The sequence below is a fragment of the Typopeltis vanoorti genome, chromosome 23 (genome assembly GCF_054136105.1).
Source record: "Typopeltis vanoorti isolate ZY-2024b chromosome 23, IOZ_Tvanoo_1.0, whole genome shotgun sequence".
NCBI classification, from domain to species: domain Eukaryota; kingdom Metazoa; phylum Arthropoda; class Arachnida; order Uropygi; family Thelyphonidae; genus Typopeltis; species Typopeltis vanoorti.
Window position 1 is genome coordinate 44,421,125 of NC_143571.1, and position 24,846 is coordinate 44,445,970.

Sequence of the window (24,846 nt, forward strand, 5' to 3'; positions counted from 1 at the left end):
TCCTTTCTTTTCCTCCTATTTGAAGATGATTTTTATTTATTTATTTTTTATGACAACTTAAAGGAATCTGAGCTTGTGAATCTTTTGGCAAGGATTTAAAAACTATAGTTGCATGACGAGAAAAACAACCCAGAACGAAATTTTTTTTCCTGGTAAACAAGGAAATGATTGTGAGTAATGAAAACAATGGGCGGACTACGTCGAAACATTGAATAAACATATAACGCGATATTCAAGAAATGAGAGGCTTTTTCATCCAAAAAGTAATTATTGTTAATAAGCTACACAAAATAAGTACTTGAACATTGGCAGTGTTTCTATGTTCATTCTCTCTTAAGAATTTTGCAAATATCGATATACTTGACACACCAGGGTGCGCTGCTGGTCATTGCGAATTATTACCTTAAATACTTCCAGTAGAGCGAATCCATCTTCTGGTTCATGTCCATGGTAGCAACTGCAGCTCCCTGAATAATAATAATAATAATAATAATAATAATAATAATAATAATAATAATAACAACAACAACAACAGCAATATACTGAATAAGGAAAAATATGTTTTCTTTATTATTTTTATTATTTTATTATAAGCTATACTGAATACTTACACAGCAGATTCATGATATATACTGTATGTTAGATTGTATTCTTTGCTAAAATAGTACAACCAGGAATAAAATAAAAGATCTTTCCAGCAAGGAAGAATTATTGGTTAGAGTTATCCGGTGAGTGTAACGTTTACATATTTTTCTCTCTTTTCAGTGACGTTCAAGTGCTCTTCACTGCACGAACAATAACAACAGCAATTCTTTATATTAGAAAAAAAAATCAGCTAACGCCTTTTTATTCCCGTATACGGGGAGTAGGCGAGGCCATTTAGCCCTATCTAACTTTTGGAGACTGAGTGGGCAGTTCAATCTCCACTGGTACCAATCAGAGATAGATGGCCCAAGGCTATCACTAATTAAGCGGTACTCAGTGAAGAGAGACGGCTCAAATGTGCCGCCATCTCGTGATCCCTAACCCTAACACAATATATTTAATGTCTGAAATATGTGGGTTCTACGGTCGATTTTCTTGAGTTTACGGGACGAAAAACCCGAGTTTCCGGGAGGAAAAACCCGCTTTCCCGTGCCAGAGATCGACTAACTCGGGAACCGGTCGAAAAAAGGCTTAGAAAAATTTCCTCTAGTCGCCGACTAGACTCGAAACCAAGTCTTCCTTCGTGCGGCCAAGCGCCGTGGTTGACAAACGCCACATCCACTGAGCTACACAGGCAACTATTCTTTATATATATATATATATTCCACAAAACAGGTCAAGTGTCAACCGGCAAGATGACTGCAGTAATTCAACTTGAGAGTGATTTTATTATATGTAGGAGTAGAGTATATGGATAGATACTTTATACATGTATTTGCTACTTAAAAAAAAAAGAAGAACGCTTAACAATAATTCAAAATACTAAATTTCATCAAAATTTGTCTAACTATGAAAAGACAGACTAACTGTCAGATATTCCACAACATGTGTTGCACATTTTGGCAAAATGCGCCTCTGACTTCAAGAAGCTTGTTATTCTAACTATAGCTGCACAATTCGATGTGTGTTTTTATCAGTAAGCTTTGGTTGGAAAGTCCTGATTTTGAATCCCATCTAGGATGCTTTTCAACTGACGAGCTGAGTAAACTAGTCATATGAAAAGCGGAAGGCATTTCTTCTACGAAACTCCGTTTTTAAATCCCTTAAAGTCAGACTTGGAAGAAAATACATTCGACTAACAGACAGAATGTACTTACTTCATGGCTGTAGTTTCTCGGCTTTAATTCCAAGCCATCCCTGTTCCTATCAGTCATTTTGGGACTGCGATTTAGGAACTGTCTGAATAGCGATTGCATTCCATTGATCAAAAATAGGACTGATCTACTGTAACACACATACTTGCTGATTAAAGAAAAGAGGTGGCTCAAAAATAGGTACTCTCTGACACATGCCATATTTGTATACTTTTTATTCTACTCTTTCTGTGTTTCTTGTATACGTATCTTCTTTGCTCTTTTATTTCATTTGAAGCGAATCTTTCTTGATAAATCAGAGCCTAATGCTTTGCTCTATTTCCTAACATTTTCCATCCATCTTCAGAAATGTTTCCTACCTCGCGACTTTGCTCCTTATACGCACCATTCCCAACCCCAACACATCAGATTATTTAAAACCAAACGTTGTTTGGGTTTAAAAAAAAAAAGTTATTTCTCCATTTCTTCTGTTCTTCCTCTGCATTTTTGTTTATTATTGCTTGTTATCGTTAACGTATTACTGATGTATGCGTTTCTTTTTATTGTCTTACCCTTAAAAAAGCGGTTTTGGAGCTGCTTTATAAACTAAGGCAATTAAAAAAAGGCATAATGAAGTTGTGTTTTAAAATTGTGAAATTTCGTGTTTTTAATCCAGACTTGGATCAGTTCCGTGTTTTAGCAATCTAACAACTGAAAAAAAAAAAAAGCATATTCAACTAGGAAAGGAGCAATCATGTTGATTCAATACAGTCCGCATTGCTATTAAATTTCATTCTTTATCTAATAAAATCTTTTCCTCAATCGAAGTCGAATACATTTTGAATCATTTAAATTAGGCATTCTGTGAGAAGCAGAATTTTAAATTTCTTTACAGTCTATTTTAAGATTCTAAATCGCCAGGCGGAACTATATTTTGAAGGTCGTACATTACATTCTCATCTCTTCCTACCATCCTTCTCTCTCTCTCTCCCACTAACCGAAAGCCTTCTTATCATCAACTAAAAGTGTCAAATTCGGGCTCTTCGATGCGAATCTTCGGATTCAAATTGCGTTACCCGAAACGGTCACAGCCAAGTGGTGAAGCGTGTGCCAGTGCGTGCACTGGGCTACCTCTCTAACAGCAGTGAAGTTTCCTCAGTCCACGCGCCGTTGCTTCCTCTTCTGTGTCCGAGATTCAGGTAAGACATCTAACTTGAGTTTAAGACTTCACGGATATCGAGCAGCATCTCTGTGAAGAATGCCGAGTTAATGTTCATATTTGCTCGCCCATGACCACAGTTAAAAGAGTGATCGGGTTATGTTCTCATCGGTGGAACGATGTTGGGAGGGAGGAGAACTCCAACCCCATACACTATTATCCCGATATCTATACCAGAACTTATTTGATAAACACGCAGAACTACATACAATAAGCCTTCATTGGTCTTTTCAGTTCTTTGTTCGCAGATGATAACAACATCAATCAAGAGGCTTCAGCCTGTCAGACAGCCCCTTAAGCAGTTGCAAAACAGGAACATCTTAAGTTATTAACAATATACAAATTGAACCAGATCAGCGTATAAATTAAATTAAAATAGGTGACAAAATCTCCCTACTAGCATCCTCTTATATATAACAGTATTAATTAAACTAAGTACTGAAAACGATCCTTCTTAAGGTAATTTCGCCCGTCTTGTAATTTTTCCTTAATATTTGGCTTAAAGGACTTTGTCTGTTAGTCTGCTTTTTTTTTTTTTCCATCTACTATACGTCCTTAAGTGAAATAGTATGTTTATTCCTTATAATCTATGTGTAGTAAAAGTGTAATTTTGTTAAATAAATTCATTTATATTTACAGCATCGTAGTTTTGTATACAAAATCATCCCTAAAACGATTAATGGTTATCCGGAAGAGTTATTGTTGCAGTCTGTTATAATCGCTGCTTATTATTACATATCGTTATTAATTTCATACAATTTATGGGAAATGTAACTTTATTTTAATGGCACTTCTAAATGGTATCCTCAGATATAATGGTAGCCTTAAGTAATTGCTCATATTTCTATGATTTATATAAATACATTCAAGTAAACGAGCTGCAGATAGCAATTAACATGTTAGAGAATTGGTACTGCAGATGGCGTATATCAATCAACCCATGGAAAAGCTACGCAGTACTATTTACCAGACGTAAAGCACAACCATACAGATGTTTGGAAAAATCATCCCTTGGCACAACTCAGCCAAATATCTAGGAGTTCAGCTTGATAAACGCCAAAACTTCAAGACGCACATAAATAGTATCTTCACTAAAGTTAATCAGACTATAGCACAGTTTTACCCACTCTTGAATAGGAATAGCTTCCTAAACATAAACAGCAAGGTTCTCCTCTACAAATCAGTAATAAGACCTCAACTAACTTACACCTCACCCACCTGGGGACATACGGTTAAGTGAAATATCCAAAGACTACAAACCATCCAAAATAAATGTCTAAGAATGACGTTTAATGCCCCTTGGTTCATCAGAAACCTCCAATTACACCGAGAAGCCAACTTTAGATATCGAGACACATGATAGGCATTGCAGAAAAATTCTTCACAATCACGGATAATCACTCAAATCAGCTAATTCGACAGGCACCGGACTACAAACCCTCAGATCGTTTCAAGCACAGAAAACCGAAGTCCTTCATTGTAAGAGAAAGCTCAGGGGCACGCGCCGGCCATATGTGCAATGTGTGCACATTGCACACAGACGCCAGGATAGTAAAGGCGCCAAAGATTTGGTATGATATTTTAAATAAAATGAATTTTGTCAGCAAAATACTGCAGTCTTCATCTATGAATCTTCAACTTACTTTAGATGCAGTCTTCTTCTTCTTCTTCTGCAGCTTCTCCCACTTAAGTGGGATCACTGTTGATGATGAGCCTCCTCCACATCCTCCTGTCTTTGGCTGTCACCACACCCAAGTTCTTCATCTTCAAGTCCTCTTCTACCAGCTCCCTCCATCTCCTCTTTGGCCGCCCACGCTTCCCCCTTCCTTGCACATCCATCTGCATGACCCTTCTTCCCACATAGTCGTCCTCCCTCCTCATCACATGACCAAACCATCTCAACCTTGCCTCCTGTATCTTCGCTCCTAAGTTCGTAACTTTCATCGTTCCCCTGACATAGTCATTTCTCAGACGATCCTTTCTGGTCACACCGCACATCCACTTAAGCATTCTCATCTCTGTGACTTCCATCCTGCTGATGTTATTTTTCCTCAGGGCCACAGTTTCTATAGCATACGTCATAGATGGCCTCACTACTGTCCTATAGATGCATTGAATGATCTAAATCAATTTTTAAATGATTATAGGTCTGATGAAACTTTCAAAGAAACTATAGGAAGCTAAAATTAATTGCATCAAAATTTGACGCAGAATCTGTATTTTGTAGTAGTAGACCACTAAGGAGACGTAAAAAGACAACAGAATTTGATTACGAACATGAAAATATGAATTCATTTCAGTTTTTGTATTTGTTAAGTACTTCACGAAATAAAGAATATTCATTATCTTGTTGTTAAAAGTTACGACAAAAATTAACACATAATAATCATTCAGACATTGACACAGACGATTTATGCGAAGAAATTTTACACTGTCAACCATTTATTTCTAATTGTAAAAACGATATATATCAGATAATTCAGTATATTTATTCAAACGACTTAATTACAGTTTATCCAAACTTCACAATTGCTCTTCGGATTCTTTTGTCATTACCAGTATCTGTAGCATCTACTGAACGGTCCTTTTCTAAACTTAAAATTATTAAAAAATACTTGCGCTCCACAATGGTACAAGGCAGACTTTCAAATCTTGCCATTATATCAGTAGAGTCAGATATTTTGGATCAACTTGATATACTTTTGTTCAATAAACTTATAATTAATATATTTCGTATTTCATTTTAACTTACTGATACGTTTTTATAAAGTGATTTTTTATTGGGAGGAGGGGTATAGGGACGCCAACTAAAGTTTTGCACACAGGCGCCGGACACTATTGGCGCACCCCTGAGAAAGCTAATACAACATAAAAAGCTCACAAATAGCAGGTAATTAACCTACAATAATCTCATCACCCACAAACTAAAATCGACCGGAGAAACTTGCACTTTTTCAGACAACAGTATAGGATCACTAGATGGTGCGAGTTGTCTACCGTACTCTAGCTCCAATGTCTTCAATATCATTAGTAACTATGACCTGTTGTTATTATTATTATTATTATTATTATTATTATTATTATTACCAGATTCTTCCAGGAACACAAGGACTCATCGAAGTGGCCACATATCACCCGCACCAGCTGTCCTACTTTCTTGAGTTCATTCACGCTTTCTGTTCACGTTATTGCTGATGGCTAACGATGGAGCTCCGTCTCCCCTCCAATTTCAAAAGTAAGTTAGTACTAAAAAAGCTATCCCTATTGTCTTTGGTGAATAAAAATGTTAAAATGAATTTATTATTATTATTATTATTATTATTATCATCATCTCCAAAATTCTTGAAAAAAATAACATATAATAGACTATAGAACTATTTATAGAATTACAACATTATCTCACAAAATTAAAAGCACCATCAACTTATTAGAAGATATCGTCGACACCATAAGCAAAGCTATCGATAAAAATAAGTACGCTGTCCTTATACTGCTTGATTTAACCAAACTTATGATCCACTTGAACACGACCTACTGCTGACCAAACTACATTCAATCGGAATAAGAGGAGCACTCCATACCTGGTTCAGGAAGTAAGACCGTTCCATGGGTTTGCGCCGCCTAGTTGCAAAATTTTTGTGTCCTCCCCCCCCCCTCCATTAAAAATTAAAAGATCCCGAAGTACAATAACACGCTACAAATCGTTTTATTATACTGCAGCACAAGGTACATAAAATTCCCTAGGATTTATATCTAATATTAGTCTTTTAAGGCCGTTATTTTTTCCTCTAATCTCTCTGTGAAATGCTTATTTATAAAATTGAATACATTCAGAATGACGAAAAAATATAAGTACATTGTCATCATCATTGGCTCGACATCCTGGACTGTCGAGCTAATGATGATGACAATGGCTCGACTGTCGAGCCATTGTCATCATCATTGGCTCGACAGTCCAGGATGGGCCAAGGCCTTCCTCTGAAGATTTCGCCAGCTACTTTTATTTCTGGCTTGGACACTCCAGTTTTTCTCATTTATGGCTTGAAAATCCTTTTCAATGACATCTTCCCATCGTAATCTTGGTCTTTCTCGTTTTCGCCTTCCTTGGGATTTTGCAAGAAATAATTTTTTTACAGGATTGTTATCGTTCATTCTTATGAGATGTGCAGTCCAGTTCAAACGATTATTTTCAGAAATTTGATTATCTTTGTTGTATATTAAACATACAGTGTATGCAAGATGATAAAAAAGATGGTTTTTAAATACAGTTGTAAAAATTGTAAGAGTACGTAAGCATTATGAAGACTGAATAACTATTATTTAAAAAAAATTATTAATAATAATGGCATGTTATAATTAAGATGAAAAGCCAAACGGCTATATTTTCTGGCGAAGTTAATTAAATTAAGGGGATAAAAATCCCTTAATCACTTGCGCTTGGATTCGCGGATAGTTCTTCGGCATGAAACTCGTAGATCGTAGTTTTCGATCTTAGAGTTTCGCATACGGGCTATAAAATAATAAGGGATTTTTATCCCCTTAATTTAATAATTGCATGTATTAATCCTACCTACTCTAACAAAAACGAAGTACTTAGCATTGAACCTTTTGTTATTATGGTATTAAAAATGTAACTATTCTCGAAGACACCAATAAAATTATTATTGTTATTAAAAAAAACAAAACATTATTATTCGTTTACATAGACCAATTCTGCTTATTACAACAAACGCTTGTATTATAGTGTTTCATTTTTGTGTATCTATTTTTGTGTGCATCTAAGTTCTTTGAAAGGGAATAAATATTTAAAAAAATATTGAGTTAAAAAAAAGAGTCAAATTTCCATGCTTCGTAAACAATTTTCCAAGGACTGCCATATTTGTTCTCCTTTATTACCGAAGCAAAAATGACAAAAAAAAAAAAAAAAAAAAGAAACGAATTTTTTTTTCTTGTGCTTTTATACGAACATATCAAGTATAATTCATTATTGAAAGTCAACTATTTCCGTATAAATGAAACCATTGCCTTTTCATGCAAGCAAATGAATATAAAAAAGCAAAGTTATTTTGCCTTTTTTTTTTTTGTTATTATTCAAAACATTCATTTCATTACATGCAAACAGAAATGATCAAATACGGCACGAGAACCAGACCCAACACATTCCTATTCGGAGTTCTTTAATGGATTTGCTGTTAACTTTTCAAAAAGCTTAACAAAAAGACGATATTGGAGAGAGAGAGAGAGAGATAGAGAGAGAGAGAGAGAGTACACATTACATTGAGCTTAAGGGATTCAATGATATTTTAATTTTAATAGCGGGACACTCTTTGAATTAAAACAAATCTTTTAAGTTCATTGAAATGACCTTTAAAATAAACATACGACGTTCCACTAAGTCAGGACATACATAATGGTGTCCTCGGTTTACAAATGAATCAATATCTCTGTAATATCAAAAATCTGACCATTTCACTTTGCTGGTCGTGTTAACATTTATTCTTCCACCCCATCGCAAAATGAATTTGCTGATCACTAGTTTCTTCCATAAAGGAATGTAGTGATTGCAAATGTGATCCGCCAGTTAACTGGTTTATTGCATAATGTCACTGCTCCTTCATAGAGGTCATTTATGTCATATGTAAGGCTAAAAATATATCGCTGCTTGTTCGTAGCATCGGATTGTTTCCCTTTGACTTCTGCTTATGACCAAACATGAAGTGTCACTTCAAGATTTCCATCAATGAATGAACGTGATTAAGGCAGTTGCGGTAGAGCCATCCTACAGAGAGAAAAAGAAAGCCTTCAAATCGTATGGAGATCTTCTACTTACAACAGCGAATAATGAAGCAACTTGAATCGGTGAATATTTTGGTGAATTTGTTCAAAAATATCTTTCAGCGTAATTGATACTATTTTCCAAAGCCTGTGGCTTAGTATTAACTCTTCATTTTTTCCCAAATACTATGGAAACATTTCAAGCTGGTATTTAATGTACATGAAAAGATATTGAGACAACTTCAAGGAATATAAGCAAGTACATGGACTGTAGCATTCTTAACGCTGTAGATATTCTGAAATAGAAGAAAACTTTACTCTTATTTTTTTAAATTAAAATTACAGATAATTTTTCAGCTCCTGCAATGTAACTGTTGAGTCTCTTGTCTAAACAACAAAAAAAAAAAACTACTACCGTATTTACTCGAATATAATTCGAGTTTTTCAGGAAAAAATTAAATTGACGTTTATAATTAAATTCTCAGTATTCATTATAATTTATACCTGCCTCACATTATTTATAAAATAAATTTGTTCAAATTTTAATTATCAACGTTATTTACGCGATTGGCCGTTCACCTTCATCAAGCGATATACTTGAATCTTTAGCGGCAATGCTTTTGTAATTAAATTAATTATTTATGGGGAAATCATGTCGCAAGCTTTCAAAATCCAGTTCTAATGATGGTTTCTTAATCCCCCCTCCCAATGGCAAACCAAGATCAAGTAGAAGTCAATGCTCTCACTCCCACATTTCCTCTACTGGTTGCCTCCATCTCTAGGCATATGATTGGTGCGGTATTAACAAAAGATCGAGCGACTCAACGACAAAGGTAAGCCGACAATTGTTGAGTTGAAATGCTGATTCTTTTCAAACGAATTCTAAAATATCTGAAACTGCCATAACAACATTCACTATCTATTTCTTGCCGTTTTAAACCTTTTTCGTGTGCGAACTATATGTGAAACGTTTTAATTTCTTTTTTCGTAAAGTAAAAACCAAGGGTACGAGATATATGCGAGAGCGAGTTATATTCGAGTAAATACGGTAGTTAAGCACATTTGAGTAAAGTTATCACCGTTGTAGTAACATCATTTTCTCTCAAACTGCTTCCCCAATCATTACCATTTGGGTCCATTTTGCATGGACCCAAAGAAATGGTAGGTTCCAACAGGACTGTATGTGGGATGCTGCACCACAATTTTCCAGCCGATCTTCGCGATAAATTCATCCCAAGTAATGAATTGTTGTCTCATATGGATAAATGCAGTGTTTCTAAGCAGGATTCGTCAACACGCCAATATTGCACTTTGGAATATTGGCGACACGCACCCAATCACGGTAAATAATCCTTAGTGTGAATTTGGATTGGTATCTCGTATGTTCTCCCCATTCCTTCAATGATTTGGAGATATAAAGAAAGAATGACTCTTATACGAATTCTATACACGACTACCTGCTTAAACAGGGTGAATTGCTTTAGGGGAAAATTATCATCTTCCCGTTCGCTAGTGACTGCGAACGGGAAGTTGCTAATAGGAACCCAACAGTCTGTAGAAGTATCTCAACATTCGTTTCCCCCTCTGGGATGGTCACTTGGAACATTGACTCGGATATACCTAGAATGGTACCATAAACAGAAAACATCAACTCACCATTGGGTGCGTGTCGTCTCCGAAAATAACTGATCGATGCGAGAAACAAAGGATGGACGGAATCATTAATCACGTGCCACGATTGGTCAAATGAGTGCATCTGATCAATCGTAGTCAGTAAATGACACATTTAGGGACTTGGAGGGGAATGTATTTGAATGCATCATTTGACTCTGTACAAAATGGGATATAACAGCAAACGACATGGGAGAATGGTTGCATGGAATCGTGAATCCTGGTTCCTGTTATTTCATGCCAACGTCAGAAAAGAGTATTGCGACAACAACACAAAGTCATGGATCCATCGCGCTTGGTCACTAATATAAACAGTCCGAGGAGTCAAAAAGCCTAGTGACTTTGTGCTTCGCAACCATATGCCTGGGGAAGAAGTGTCCTAGGTTCGATTCCAGTCGACGATGCGAGGAGCTTAAGGATCTTCCTCGGCCATAGCCAAGTTAGCTGGTCTTGGGCGTGGATAGCAGGGTTTTTTCCACCAGTTTATCTGGGGTTTTTCATCCCGTAAGCAGGCAAACCGGTCCCCGTGGACACACACGGATTACAGTCAGGAATACTGACCCAGCCATAGGCCTGATTCATCAGCTATGCCAGTTCCGGAACCAGGATAAAATATTTTTTTGGGGAGGGAACTGTGTATCATTATACGATAATTAATTAATTTAATTAACTAATATAAACGTTGCAATGAGTTGAAGTTCAGTTTTCCTAGAACTCTTTAAGTCTTTCGATTCCAGCAGAGCAAAGCACGAATGACGAGGCTTGCCTGAATATCGTTGCCAACTAAGTACATTCATTCATGTTGACCATTTATTCTGAATATGACTGATACTTGCAATTGGATAATGGACTGTGTTATGCGACGCATCATCCAGAAATGGTTACAGGAAATGTGGCAGAAGGAAATATGACCTACTTTCGGCAAATCTCATCGAACAGTAGGAATTCCTCATGTGGTAATTATGGACTTTTTTTTTTTAACTGGCATGGAAGCTATTTCTGAAGGTTCACAGTGGTTCAACACACGCTATTAGGTGAATATATCTAATACAAGGGTTACTCAATATGCTTGCTAGGTTAATGAGTACTAAAAACTTGTCGCTGAGAATGAATGCTAGCAAACTGTCCATGTTTATTGTTTCAGAAACAAATAAAAATAAAATTAAAAATAAAATACAAATAAAAAGAGATCAGTTATGCTCCAGAATTGAATTCAATTCCGATTTTAAGAAGGTCTTTTTTTATTTATTTAGTAGTCATTAAATTATAAAATTAGCAAACAACTGAGAACTAACAGATGTGCAGTAAAGAACGACAATGACATTTTATGTGAAATCTTTACTGAGAACATAATTATAAGCTATTCTTTATAAGAAAATCTGATGGACAAATGTGGCCAATAATCTTATTTTTATCACTGCTAGTGATAAAAATGACTGATTGATTTTGTGAAAAACAATGCATTTCACAAAGTTATATATTATCTTACAAAAATAAAATAAAATAAAAAAATCAACTTCAACAAATAAATAACATTGATCACTTGTAGAAAATTCAATGATGTATTCTTTTAATAATTCATTTATGTTGCACTCCGTATCACGAAATTCATTTTATAACACATTTCTGTTTGACGAATTAATCGATCTTTGGCGCACGTATTTTAATGGGGATCTCACCAGTGAGGAGTTGTAAATTTAGTATCGCCCATTAAATACCTTAAATAGACTAAGGATTGGATAATCTGGTTCTTCTAAGACACCAAAAATTAAACGTTTTCGAAAGTTAACCGGGTTCGAAAAATATTTACAATTTTAACAGTGGGTTTCTTGAGAATCGTCTCAACTGATTACTGATTGCAAAGTACAGCTTTTGAGAGATTCTATCAAAATAAACGCTTCTCCATCTTCCTGAAAAAAATAGTTCCAATATAGATATGAAATTCAAACTGATCGCCTTTTATTTTATGATTTTAGTATTCCACTTGTATTCATCCAAATACGTGTTTTGAAACCTCTTCTTATAGTTGGTTAAGATGTTGTCCAAGGGGTGGTGTCTGTTCGGATCTGATCGAATATGTAATTATTGTTTACTGTACTGAATAGCAAATTGTAGAGCAATATATATTTTATTTTTCTCTACTCAGCCTTGCATATAAATTATCGTAACCATTGCCTCCTTATCACTTTTACAATGGCCTCATTCAATACTTCCCACTCAGCAGGTGACTGGGTTAATTCATTTGTCCATTAATATGCGGGATATTATTTTCAATAGAAGTAAGAAATGTTTTGAAGTCTTAATTCTCATATATATGTTCAATGACAAGCAAGTATGTAACAACAGAAAGGCATGACAACATAAAGATAACTTGATAAAATTAGCAGTATGTTAAGACAATGTTAGTATCGTGTGTGAAGACAGGAGATCCACAAAGTATTTATGGTCAAATCAATATCTTTTGTAATAGTGTTTTTCTAAATATAGAATACTAAAGACACATACAAATCTCAGATAATATGTATATATTTGTGATTTATGTGTGAGGACACTGGACCTGAAGAGAGAGGAAGTGGACGGGGAAAATCTTAAAGTATTTCTTAAAAATAGAATTTAATGAGAAATTTAATTCTCATTACATTCTACCTGAAATGAAGTCCATTTGAAATAATATCTTGAAATGGAACCATTTAGAAAACCGAGAGAGAAACCATTAAATTAAAACAGCTGTACTAATTGTTTAAAAATACAGCTAAATAGTAAGTGTGTGTTGTATACTTTTCATTTAATAGTAATTTATAAATTATATACGCTATAGAGTTACACGTGCAATTTTTCAAGAAATTAAGTTTGTTGGAAAGCAATACTTTTATACATTTAGGTTTTTCTAAGGAACGTACCTGTTTCTTTGTCTCCTTGTCAAAGGTGATTTCCTCCACATGTTTTGCTATCTAAATCACTAACAGAAGAGAAATTTCCTAACATAAATATAAAAATAAACGTTTTCCAACAGCAGTTAATACCTATGAATTGAAAAGACTAGAATGATAGTTTCAGTCACATTAGGAATGCTGCGTGCAGTCTCACCATTGTTTTGTAAACTCTGTCTGCGATTATTGGCATAGGAGAGGTCTTTGAAGTTACACATGTTAATTAACGACTTTCAGATGTTGTGAAGGTTCATTCCCTGGTTTTATTTAATGTGACTTTTGAGCGAATGACCTCGGAGGACTCCTTGAACAACCTATTGAAGTAGTTCTTCTGTAAGTAGGGTATGAAGGATGCTCACCAATTTACCGTGGGATGTTCTTTGAGCATGTGCAACAAAGAACACATAAGCGACGTTGAAAACCAACGAAAAGAAAAAAGCGGACTCTTAGCGCACATCCTCAAAGAACATCACACGCTAAATTGGCAAGCATCCTTTAGAATATACGCTCAAAAGGCACACGAAATAGAAATCAAGGAATGATCCTTTACGACTTCTGGCGATCACTAATTAACATGTGAAATATTAAAGACCTCTTCTATGCCAGCAATCACATACAGAGTTTATCCAGTAATGGAGAGACTGCACGTAACATGCCTAAATGATAAGCATATTACGTGATAGTTTTAATCACGTGATTATAACTATATTTCAGTCTTTTCAACTATAGATATTAACTGCTGTTGGAAAATGATACAGACGGCGAAATACGTGGAGGAAATACGTATAAATAAACAATTGTATACTAGTTAAAACCTGATTATTATCAATCAAGCAGATCTACTCGCAGTGAGTGGCAAAAAACGTATCATCTTGACACGGAGACAAAGAAACAGCAAAGATAACTTCACATTCTTGCATTTTTAAGAATCAAATAAAAAATTATAGACGTTCTCTTATTTTTTTAAGTGATTTCGCTTACATTGTTACAAAGCGAATTCTTCTACATAAATTACTCCGGTTTTACAACATCTTTTGAATATTATGATTAAGTATATATTGGTATTATTGTGTACGTAAATCCTCTATCAAACCTGACAAACTTGCAATTTGGTTTAGTATCTTAACATGGTTGGATGATTTTTGGAAACCAATGAGGAGAACTCACCTGAAACATGCTTTGGGAAGGAGTCAAGGTGATAATACAGGATGTAGCCAAGAAGTATCTCGGCCCCGTAAGAAGACCAAGAGACCCATGGATATCAGATTCAACATGGGGAACTAATCAAAAGAAGGCGGTAGGAAAAACAAACAGACACAGGGACTGAAGAATATAAGAGATTACACACAGAAGGCAGAAGAACCATCAAGCAGGACAACGAAAAGTTCTATACTAATAAATGTGAAGAGATAGACTTCCAGATGAGGAGACACAGTCATAAAAGGAAGTTATAAAAGGAAGAAGTCGATCACCTGCATAAGACAGGTGATATGAAGGCTTGCAAGAACTATCGAACTATTAGTTTAATATCTCATGCAATCAAAATTTTATTGAAGATCATGCTAAATAGGATTAAGGCCAAAGTTGAGGCAGAGATGCCCGAGGAACAAGCACTTTTTAGCAAAGGTAAGGGCACCAGAGATCAAATCCTTTGCCTTAGACAGATCATAGAAAAATATAAAGAATTCAGACGCCCTCTGGTAATGTGTTTTTAGACTACTCTAAAGCTTTTGAATGTGTTGAGTATGCGAAACTGAGGGAAGTAATGTAAAGAATGGGTTTCCTTAGCACACTATCAGGTTGATAGCTAACTTGTACAGGGAACAAGAAGCCACAGTAAGAACAGGTGTTGGCTTCAGATTGGAAAAAGAGTTAGGCAAGGATGTTTACCTTCTCCTCATTATGCGGAGGACATCACGTGTGTAGCATTGGATAAGCTTATGACATAAATTAGGATAGGAGGTAGATTGATGAGTAATCTGAGGTATGCTGATGATAGAGTACTCCTTTGTAATGACATGGACGAATTAGGACAAATTCTTGATAAAATTAACAAGATCAGTAATAACATAGGACTTCAACTCAATCCTAGCAAGACAAAGTTTATGGTTCTCAAAGGAAATACAAACATGGAAGCTCTTGAGAAACAAGTGTACCTAAATGGAGAAAGAATTGAGGAAGTCAGCAAGTTTGAATACCGTGGGATCGATTATTAATGTGAAGAATTGCTGTTCAGAAGACGTCAGAAGAAGGTCAGGAATGGCTAAAACAACAGTCAGAGATTCGCCTAAAATCTGGAAGGATGGATCTATCTCCATGGAAACAAAGTTGAGGATTTTGGATGCAGCTGTTTTTCCAACAACGACTTATGGATGTGAGACTTATCTGTCTCCTTATATGAATTCTTATCTAAAGATAAGAAAGATATCTGCTTTTGAGAAGTGGTGTTACAAAAGGCTGTTGAGGATATCATATACTGAAAGGCGTACAAATGAATGGGTGTTAGAAAAGATCAGAAGAACTTTAAGGCTCCTTAAGGATATTGACAGAAGAAAGTTAAAATATTTTGGACTCATTGAAAGGATGGAAAAGGGACTTCTCAGAACAGTAATATACTTTCTATTACTATTCTTCCTCTTTTTCTGGAAAAAGAGGAAGGAGTAGACCATCAACGAAATATTTTTTTTTTTTTTTTTTTTATTGTAAACATAACAATCTTATATACAGGATTAACCGGTTTTTGGTTTTCTCTGCAGTCAGACAGAGAGGTTACATGCTCATACTCTTGTTGAGGTATGTTACATCGAAGTCACTTATAAGGCTAATTACATTTTTTTTTTTTTTTTTTAAATAAATTAAAGCCATTAAGAGTTATTTTAACATGATAACATAAGATCTTGTTTTAACATAAGAACATAAATGTGGAAGAACATAGAAGTTACTATTGCACAATATTATCTATTAACATGAGAGTGCCAGCTGATTAACTTTCGCACTGTTAAGCACAACAATCCTTCTTTCTTCCCCCTTTCTTTTTTTTTGGGGGGGGGGGGGGTAAAGGTGTCACTTCTATGCTGGAAAGTGGATTATAATGCAGTCGCCCTGCTCAGCCAGGAGTTGATTCCGTGGATTCCATTCTTGGTGGAAAAGATCTAAGGTGTTGTTTTGCCTATGGTGGTGATGTTCGTGTAGGATCCGACATCTCACCTTTTGTTGGAAGGCTGCAGTGAGTTGGTCAGTTGCCTCTCTCTGTGAAGTTGCTGTGCTGTCTGGTCTTGTATGTCTGAGGTAGAAGTTGTATATTACCGCTTTTGCGGTGATGAAAAGGTAATTGCAGAATGAATGGTTATTTGGCTCCACATGGACGAGATTGAAATATTCCTCTTCTGTATGAAGATTACCACAGGTAAGAGCTGCCGTTTCCCGAGTCAAACTGATTAATTTAGTGTTGACTGGGCATTCCAAGTAGACATGCCGGACCGTTCCTAATTGGTAGCAGAAGAGGCAGTTATCTGAAACGTTTGAGTTAAATTTTCGTAATATAGTAGGAGTAGGTAATATATTATGCCACATTCTCCACTGAATATCTGCGTCAGGTTTGATGGCTCTTGTGCGATATGGTAGATCCCATTGAAATAGTGTTTGATCAGATGATGCAGGATTTTCCATCAAAGTGCTTTGGTTTGACTGTTGTGTTAGGGTGCTGTAGATCTTGTTGGTGTTGCTGGGTGTAAGTTTCTCCCATGAGTTATTGGTTTTTATCAGAAAGATAGGCGCCAAAACTTCTGAGTTTGGAGGAATAAGCCCCACTTCTGTTATGCTATCAGGCATAGCGGCTTGAAAAGCGGCCTTTACGGTGTCTATCTGCTCAGACTCATTCCCATATTCCAGGTTTTCGAGCGAATTTGGAAAGCGCCAGGTGAGGCTTGGAGAAAGAATGTCACCCATCAACGAAATAGATGGATGGATGGATGGATGGATGGATGGATGGATGGATGGATGGATGGATGGATGGTGTGTGTGGAGTGACTGATCTTCAGAGAGTTGAGGCCTCCAGAAAAGCAAACAACAGAACAGCGTGGTGAGGCTTGGTGTGGCATCTCACCGAGGATCGAAGAGTGACCACACGTCATCTGTGAATGCTCAGTGAACATATAGATAGATAGATAGATAGATCTTAACATAATCAAACAGACTATTCAAAATGATACGTAAGGAAATCCTGATATGATTTCCTTGGTATCATTATTTTGAAAATAATGATACGTAAGGCAATGAAAGTAAAATTAGATTTCTGTTTTCTTGCTATTCTGTAAAGTTGTAGATTTGGAAATGCGGTGGCGGCGGCAGCAGCAACTAAAGTTATGAGGGAAGTGTGTGTAAACTGCGTGTATTCTCCAGCCCTTTGTCTGTTTTGCAGAATGTATGAGACCGGCTAACTCACCCTTAACAGACTCACCCTGGGTCTTTCCTGACACAAGGGCATCGCCGCTAAGTGACTAGCAAGTGATTGCTTTATATTGCAATGACCGTAGAAAGTAAATCAAAACCAAATTTAAAATTCATTATAAGTACGATAGACAATTTATAATCGCACAAAACAGCAAACTTGGAAAATTGAACTAAGTGATGGAATAAAATTTTTTTATGAACTTGTGTAAAAAATTATCCCTTTTTTTTTGTATTTTTTTTCTCTTTGCATTTATTCATCCTGCGCTGCTGATTTCAGTTCGACAGTCATTCTTTTCAAAGGTGATTTTTTTTTTTTTCACTGTTGTTCATATTATGTCAACACCGTGTTTGTTCCATAATGTGTTTAGAGCAGAAATTTCCCAGTAAATATAATGGCTTAAATGTGCTCATTTGTCAGTGACACATACGCTGTTTATTTCTGTAGAAATAGTGACAGCAAATAATCTCAATGGCCGTGTTTGATTTTGAAGAAAAAAATTACCATTCCCCATGTGCAATTGTTTAGATATAAGTGGACGTATGACCAATTCAGGGGACCTATTAAAAAAAAATAGAAGTTCTTTATGCTCTTAGAATATCTTATAGAGGTATAACGATATTAGATTACATTAAAAAAGGTGTAGGCGAGCCAAAACTTTCCGCTTTAATTAATAAGTACAAGCCGTGAAAAGGGAGTGACAGAATATATTATAAATCTGCCACTCACTTTCACAAATTTGTGCGTAATGAAATGAATAATATTAATATTCATTTGTTCATTGCCTTCTAATAACTTCATGTTAGCGTACTTCCTGAAATTGACGCAATCTCCCCCCCCCCAACACACACACACACACACACACACACACACACACACACACACACACACACACACACACACACACACACCCTCTCATGATCTGTTTACTACCTGTCAAGCGCACATGTTTAATGTTCACTAGACTAATTATTCTTTACCATTTGAGCTCTTCTAACCTACTTCTGACTAGTCGTTGATTTTTGCCTCCAGCCCTTTTCACAGACATTTGTTTTTCTTTCTCTCGTTTGTAATGCACCCCCATTTGCAAGATACACTTGAAGTATTCCTATGGCTAATTTAACTTCTTGGTTCACTGTTTAAAAAAAGCATTTCACACGGCAAGAAATAACTGGCTATCGTTAATCTCAGTTATATTAAAATACGAAACATCAAAAACGAAACTCAACTATTTCAAAAAAGGAAGATGTTACTTTATAAACATCGCATTCTTTAGTACAGAAATGGAATACAAAGTGTATACAGTATTGTAGAGGAATATTCATTATGTATTGCCCTTTTTCTTTTTTTTTATTTAAAATAATCTAATCCTCATGTTCTGATTAACTCCCCTCCCCCAAACACACATGACATTGTAGAACACATGGCCGAACACATTGTAGAACATATAGGGCCTAAGTGCCCCCTTATGGAGGTTAATAGAGAAGGATTCTATCAGTATTCTTTCTGAATAGCTGGAGTTTGTAGTTCCTCGAGAAAGAAAAGAGGTAGACAGAATAAAAGAGGAGGAGTAGGTTCTCGAAGTGGTGCCCACAAGCTGTCCATCGTACTTTTACAAACAAGGTGGAAAGTAATAGTGGATGCCACTTCAGTAGAAGAGCGTTCATAGAAATAGCTTTAAAAGATGGAAGGTAGAAAGAAACCATTTGTGAGATAGTAGATGGAATGAGTCTTTAAAAGATGGATAATCCTTGACAGGACTGCATCACTTTTCTGAATAGTAGCAAGAATTTGCAAGTAGGTTTTAGATAGAATACCAAATGTCACAATAATATTCTAAGGTCAGGCAATAGGATTAGTATTCTTCTTTTTCATCATCTCATCTGTCTGGTGACGAGTTGAATCCCCTTTGCAATCTGTCTCCATATGTTTCGATTTTTATAGTCTTCTCGAACATAGTAATAAAGTTGGGGAGTTCACCTGTTTCTTTTAAGGATCTGAGCCAACTTTTCCTCGGTCCTCAGGGCAGACACTCTTTCCCTGTTCTTCCATTTAGCATGATGTTTGGAAGTCTGTGAGGAGTCATTCTCTGGACATGGCCGAACCATCGGAGCCGTTGCTGAAGAATAATGCCTGTGAGGTTGTCCTGGTAGTTGAGATCCTGATCCTGCTTTACGTGCTCTGTGGTTTTCTTTCATTCTAATCGAGATCATTCTTGGTCCGTGTTGTTCAATGGTTGTGATAGATTTTATAAGAGTATTTTTACTAGCAAGCCAACTCCTTCTCTATGGACATTATCGTCTCTTCCTAAGTAGAACAATCTTCCGCTTTTAAGTTTATAGGTCCTTCTCCTGGCCAATGCATTTCCGCGAGACCAATTATATCCCATTTGAAATGTTTCAATTCCTTTTCCATTAGTCCCAGCTTTCCTGTCTTACAAAGCATTCTTACATTGAGAGATATTTTATTATTATTGAGAGGATTTGTATAGGGTAAAAAACTAACGTCTTCAGCGAAAAAAACACACTTTCTCTTTTATTCTTTGAGGGTGAGGAAGATATGAATGTGACGAGGTGATGTCTTTGTGCTAGAGAACCAGGAAAGGATCGAGGCAAATGTCAGCTCAAGGAGAGAGAGAGAGAGAGAGAGAGAAAGAGAGAGATCCGATCTGTCTGATGACATCAACATTATCAAAAGAAAGAAGGGAATGTAAATTGATTTTCTTTCCAGAATGAATTAAAGATTATTGGTTGTCCTCATCACATTTGAAGAATGATATAAAGATCAGCGTTTAAAGCATTGTGGGAAAAGAAGAAGATCGGAAGTTGGAGAAGCTCAACACGGTTTGCTGAGGAATAAAGCGCACTGTCATCAATAAACTGTAGAGAGGATTTGAAATTTGTGTGTGTGTGTGTGTGTGTGTGTGTGTGTGTGTGTGTGTGTGTGTGTGTGTGTGTGTGTGTGTGTGTGTGTGTGTGTGTGTGTGTGTGTGTGTGTGTGAGAGAGAGAGAGAGAGAGAGAGAGAGAGGGGGATTAGGCGATAGAACAGACTCCCGAACTACGTCTTTCTTGGTAGTGGAACATCTGAAGAAGGTCATCTGTCCGCCATAACACGAGAATAACCAGAGGAAAAACTGATCATCTATCTAATTGCACAGGGTGAAAGGACAACCTACACGATATTAATTTGGACATTCGGGAAAGATTAATCCCTAAAGTTTCTCTAGACTAGATGAGCTCAGGCTGGTTTTATAGAGTGAGAACCTTGTTGGTTTCAAAACATTAATGCCGAGTATCAGAATATTCGTTGGCTTATTAGTGCATCATGATGATAAAAATTGCATGCATTATAACAAATTCTTAATGGTCCGATATAAACTTTTAGTTACATCGCGCATTTCTTGTGAGTTAGACTTATGAAACGAAACGTTATTTTTAAAATAGCTTACTTAAGTGGGTTTTGAATGCACAACGCTAAGAAGTAACACTGCGGATCCTATAACTCGACTACTAAATGCGAAACCTATTGTTGCCATGGTAACATTTTGCCATGTTATGATACCCAAAGTTTGTTGCTCTTGATAAAGTCTACACTTGTGATGCGAACCATTTTCAGTTGCTGCGTCCGAACAACAAAAAATAGAAGAATCTTTTCCAACTCAAGTGTCGAAATTTGAGATCCTTCAGATCCCAAAGATGATCAATGAAACTGAGATCCTATGAAGTGAAAAGCAGTTCATGTATGTCATGATTCTATAACCATTCTCGGAGTTATCCAGGTATGAAAGTTCATCACACGCAGGATAAATGGTCAACATTAGTGGGTGTACTTCGTTATTGTCCGTTGCTCTGTTTGGTTGGTTACCAGTCCTTGCTCTATTAGTGCAGGAGACTTAAGAAGTATCATGACAATATATGTGAAATAATCACTCTACTGCTATCACCTTGGGTTATTGCGACCTAGTGCGATAGGTCCTTTACTCTGCATTTCATCTCCTTATGCACGAAACAGGAACTAGGATTTATCATTTCACATAATGCTACTACAGTCCTCTGGTATCCGATACTGATGCTTGTCTGTCTGCCTTAGTTGTAGCTGCTTGTTTTTGCTTTGCAGGCATTGCACCTCGGATGGTCATCTGCTGTTATAATTCCCTTCATCTCATAAATGATGCGACACAATCATGTAGATTCTTCCTCTACCTCTTGCATTCATTTTTTTTGTTTTTTTGTTTTTGGCTACATGCCCAACGTTGGGTTAATGTTTTCTATTAATCACACTATTCTAGGTATACACAAGACTCCGGGTAGTGACAAGATATTGGGCGTCACACGTAAGGGATAGACAAAGATATAATAACATTTTCATATTGTAACCAAGACAAATTATTCAATTCATCTCGCTGTATCTATTTATATACCAAAAATTTATTTTAAACATTAAACACTATTATTATTATTGAATAATATTTTAGCTTTTTTTTACAACAATCGCGCACACGAGAATTTGAACCACTAATGTCACGCGGCGACCAACCTCTATCTGTCAATTGCCATCCCATCCTTTTCGTGGTGTGTCGTGTGGTCAGTTTCCATTGTAAAAAAAGATTTTGTGCGAAGGCTAAATTATAAATTATCGTTGATTATATAGGTCATCGATTTCATATTATCACTTACCTAAACGATGAGTCTGCTGGAGATTGCACGGCCCACTTTGAACACTAGGACTGTCTTCTTCGCTCTCTTTCCCTATTTTACTATTTTTCTCTCTTTAGCCTAACCTCTATTTTCCTTAACTAGATATTTGATCGTATTCAATGCGAACCGTTTCTGTGTTTACAAACATAGATCCCACAGTGCAACGCAACTCTTTTCAAAACATAAGTTTATTCAGCATGCAGAATGTGTTCTTTATGTATTTTGGAGGTTTGCCAACAAATGTTCTCTCGTGTGCTACTTCTGGCACGTTTGCAAAACTTAGCCATCACTAGTTCAGACTATTGTTTCAAAGATTTGGAATACCACATTCGACACTTGCGAAAACAAATAAATAAATAAGCAAACAAATAAATAAAAATATTAATTTAAAGAATATTAATTTAAATCTTCAAAGAACAATAGAGGGATATTGGCGATGATAACCAATAATGGTTCGGAAATAGCATCAAGTATTGCATTATATTATGTTACACAAAGTTACTAAAAGTATTGCAACGCCCAGAAATACGGAAAACATCAAAATATTCTTTAATAGAGTGCAGTCCCGCCTTGGGTCTGCATCGTCATATTTATTCCACGAAGCGACTTTCCTCTGACAAAGTTTATGGAAAATTACCGCAATTTCTGCTTTCCAAAGGCAGAGGAATATTGATTCAGAGTACTTTGATAGGCTTCCCAGTTTAGAGCCACCATCAATTAATTTACCTATTATTATTATTATTATTATTATTATTATTATTATTATTATTATTATTATTATTATTATTATTATTATTATTGACCAATTTAATTTCAGCACAGAAGTGAAAAGTTCCAGGATTCTTTTGTTCCGGTCCTGGATCATGATTTTTACCAGACGCTAAATAATCAGACAAATGTATATCGACCTATGACGAACAAGAGTTAATGAAAGAATCTTAAGAGAGAGGAGGAGGGATTCGAGATGCTTCTCACATGAGACATCTATTTCGTCTAGGACTGGAACAGGTTGGCTTATTACTGATATGACATCCCAACGTATGAAAAAAAAAACAAAAAAAAAACATATGAAACTCTACATTTTCCTGGCCATGATATATCTGCTAATTTCTGTATAATACTATCCTTTTCTCTTCACGTAGCTTTCAATACTTTCGGAGAAAGCTATTAGTTTTATATACTCGTATTTCAGTTGGAGATTTTCATATTATTTTTAATGCTACTGACGGCTTTACAAGTGACTGCAGAGCAGGCTAACTTAAACTTTGAACTCCCATTAATTACGTTGTAATTACTGGGAGTTCATAGTAATTACAACTTTCTCCATAATTACAACAGCTAGTTTTAATGATCAAGGTAAAAATCTTAAAGGATTTTATTTCCTTCCTTTGGCTATTCTAAAACGCTCCTTTCCAAGAAGTCTACCTGTACATAAATCCACTTCTTCAAAGACGTTTAACTAAATGAGTTACCACAGTTCACGGTTGTTGATTTACGTCTTTGCTACACATACAGAAGCTACGAACCCAGTCGCTAATCTAACGTTCAGACCGCTGGGTATTATTAGACACCCAGCGGTCTGAATAACACACACAGCAGATTAATGTCGCTTCCGACGTTGACCAGCCCAGCACTGCAAGTAGCTCTTTAGGAATTACACACATTCTTCCCACCAACAAGAGTAGATGCTGGATAGCGTACTGATTTAAGGAAATTTGATCAGTGAAACTCGAACTAAATCGGTTTAACGCTAACAAATTAAAGAAGACGCTGTCTGGGAACGTGATAGATCGAACATATAGGGGATTTAATAATTCAGTAAAAGTAATTAACTACTTGTTTTGAAAACGCTACAAGTTGGTCTTTCTTGGACTATTGACAGCTCTAATAATTAATGTTTAGATGAAGTATACAAGGTTATAGTCACGATATAATGAAAATCTTCAAATCCTACTGTTGCAGGGATGTTAAGCTATCTTTCTCACTGAATTCTTGAAATGAATTGAATTATTATCTAAGACTAGGCTGACAAATTAAAGACAGAAATATTACACTCAGCACGATTTTCAACTACTATCCTATATCACGCATATTATTTTCTACTCTTCAATTATTCTAGCCAAATTTTCGCCAAATTTAATTTATATCTATTTCAAAGTTCTTTCTAAGTGTTGCTTCTTTCTTCTACCATTTCTTAACCAGTACTTTACCGGATCATATCCTCCTGTTTTTCACTTCCAGTTCGGATTTCTCTGCTACTTCAGAAATTTATTTCATCAACATCAACATTTGTACTGTAAGTATAAGTATCTACTTGCAGAAGCT

At 35.9% G+C, this 24,846-nt stretch overlaps 1 long non-coding RNA gene across 1 annotated transcript; it reads right to left on the minus strand.

Moving 5' to 3' along the window:
* Positions 1-248: 248 nt before the first annotated feature.
* LOC150093809 (uncharacterized) lies at positions 249-22,605 on the minus strand. The gene is made up of 3 exons (XR_016550307.1): positions 22,501-22,605; positions 6,085-6,265; positions 249-467 (listed from the first exon to the last, which is right to left on the minus strand). It is a non-coding gene; the product is annotated as an uncharacterized LOC150093809 (long non-coding RNA).
* Between the last annotated feature and the right edge of the window lie 2,241 nt (positions 22,606-24,846).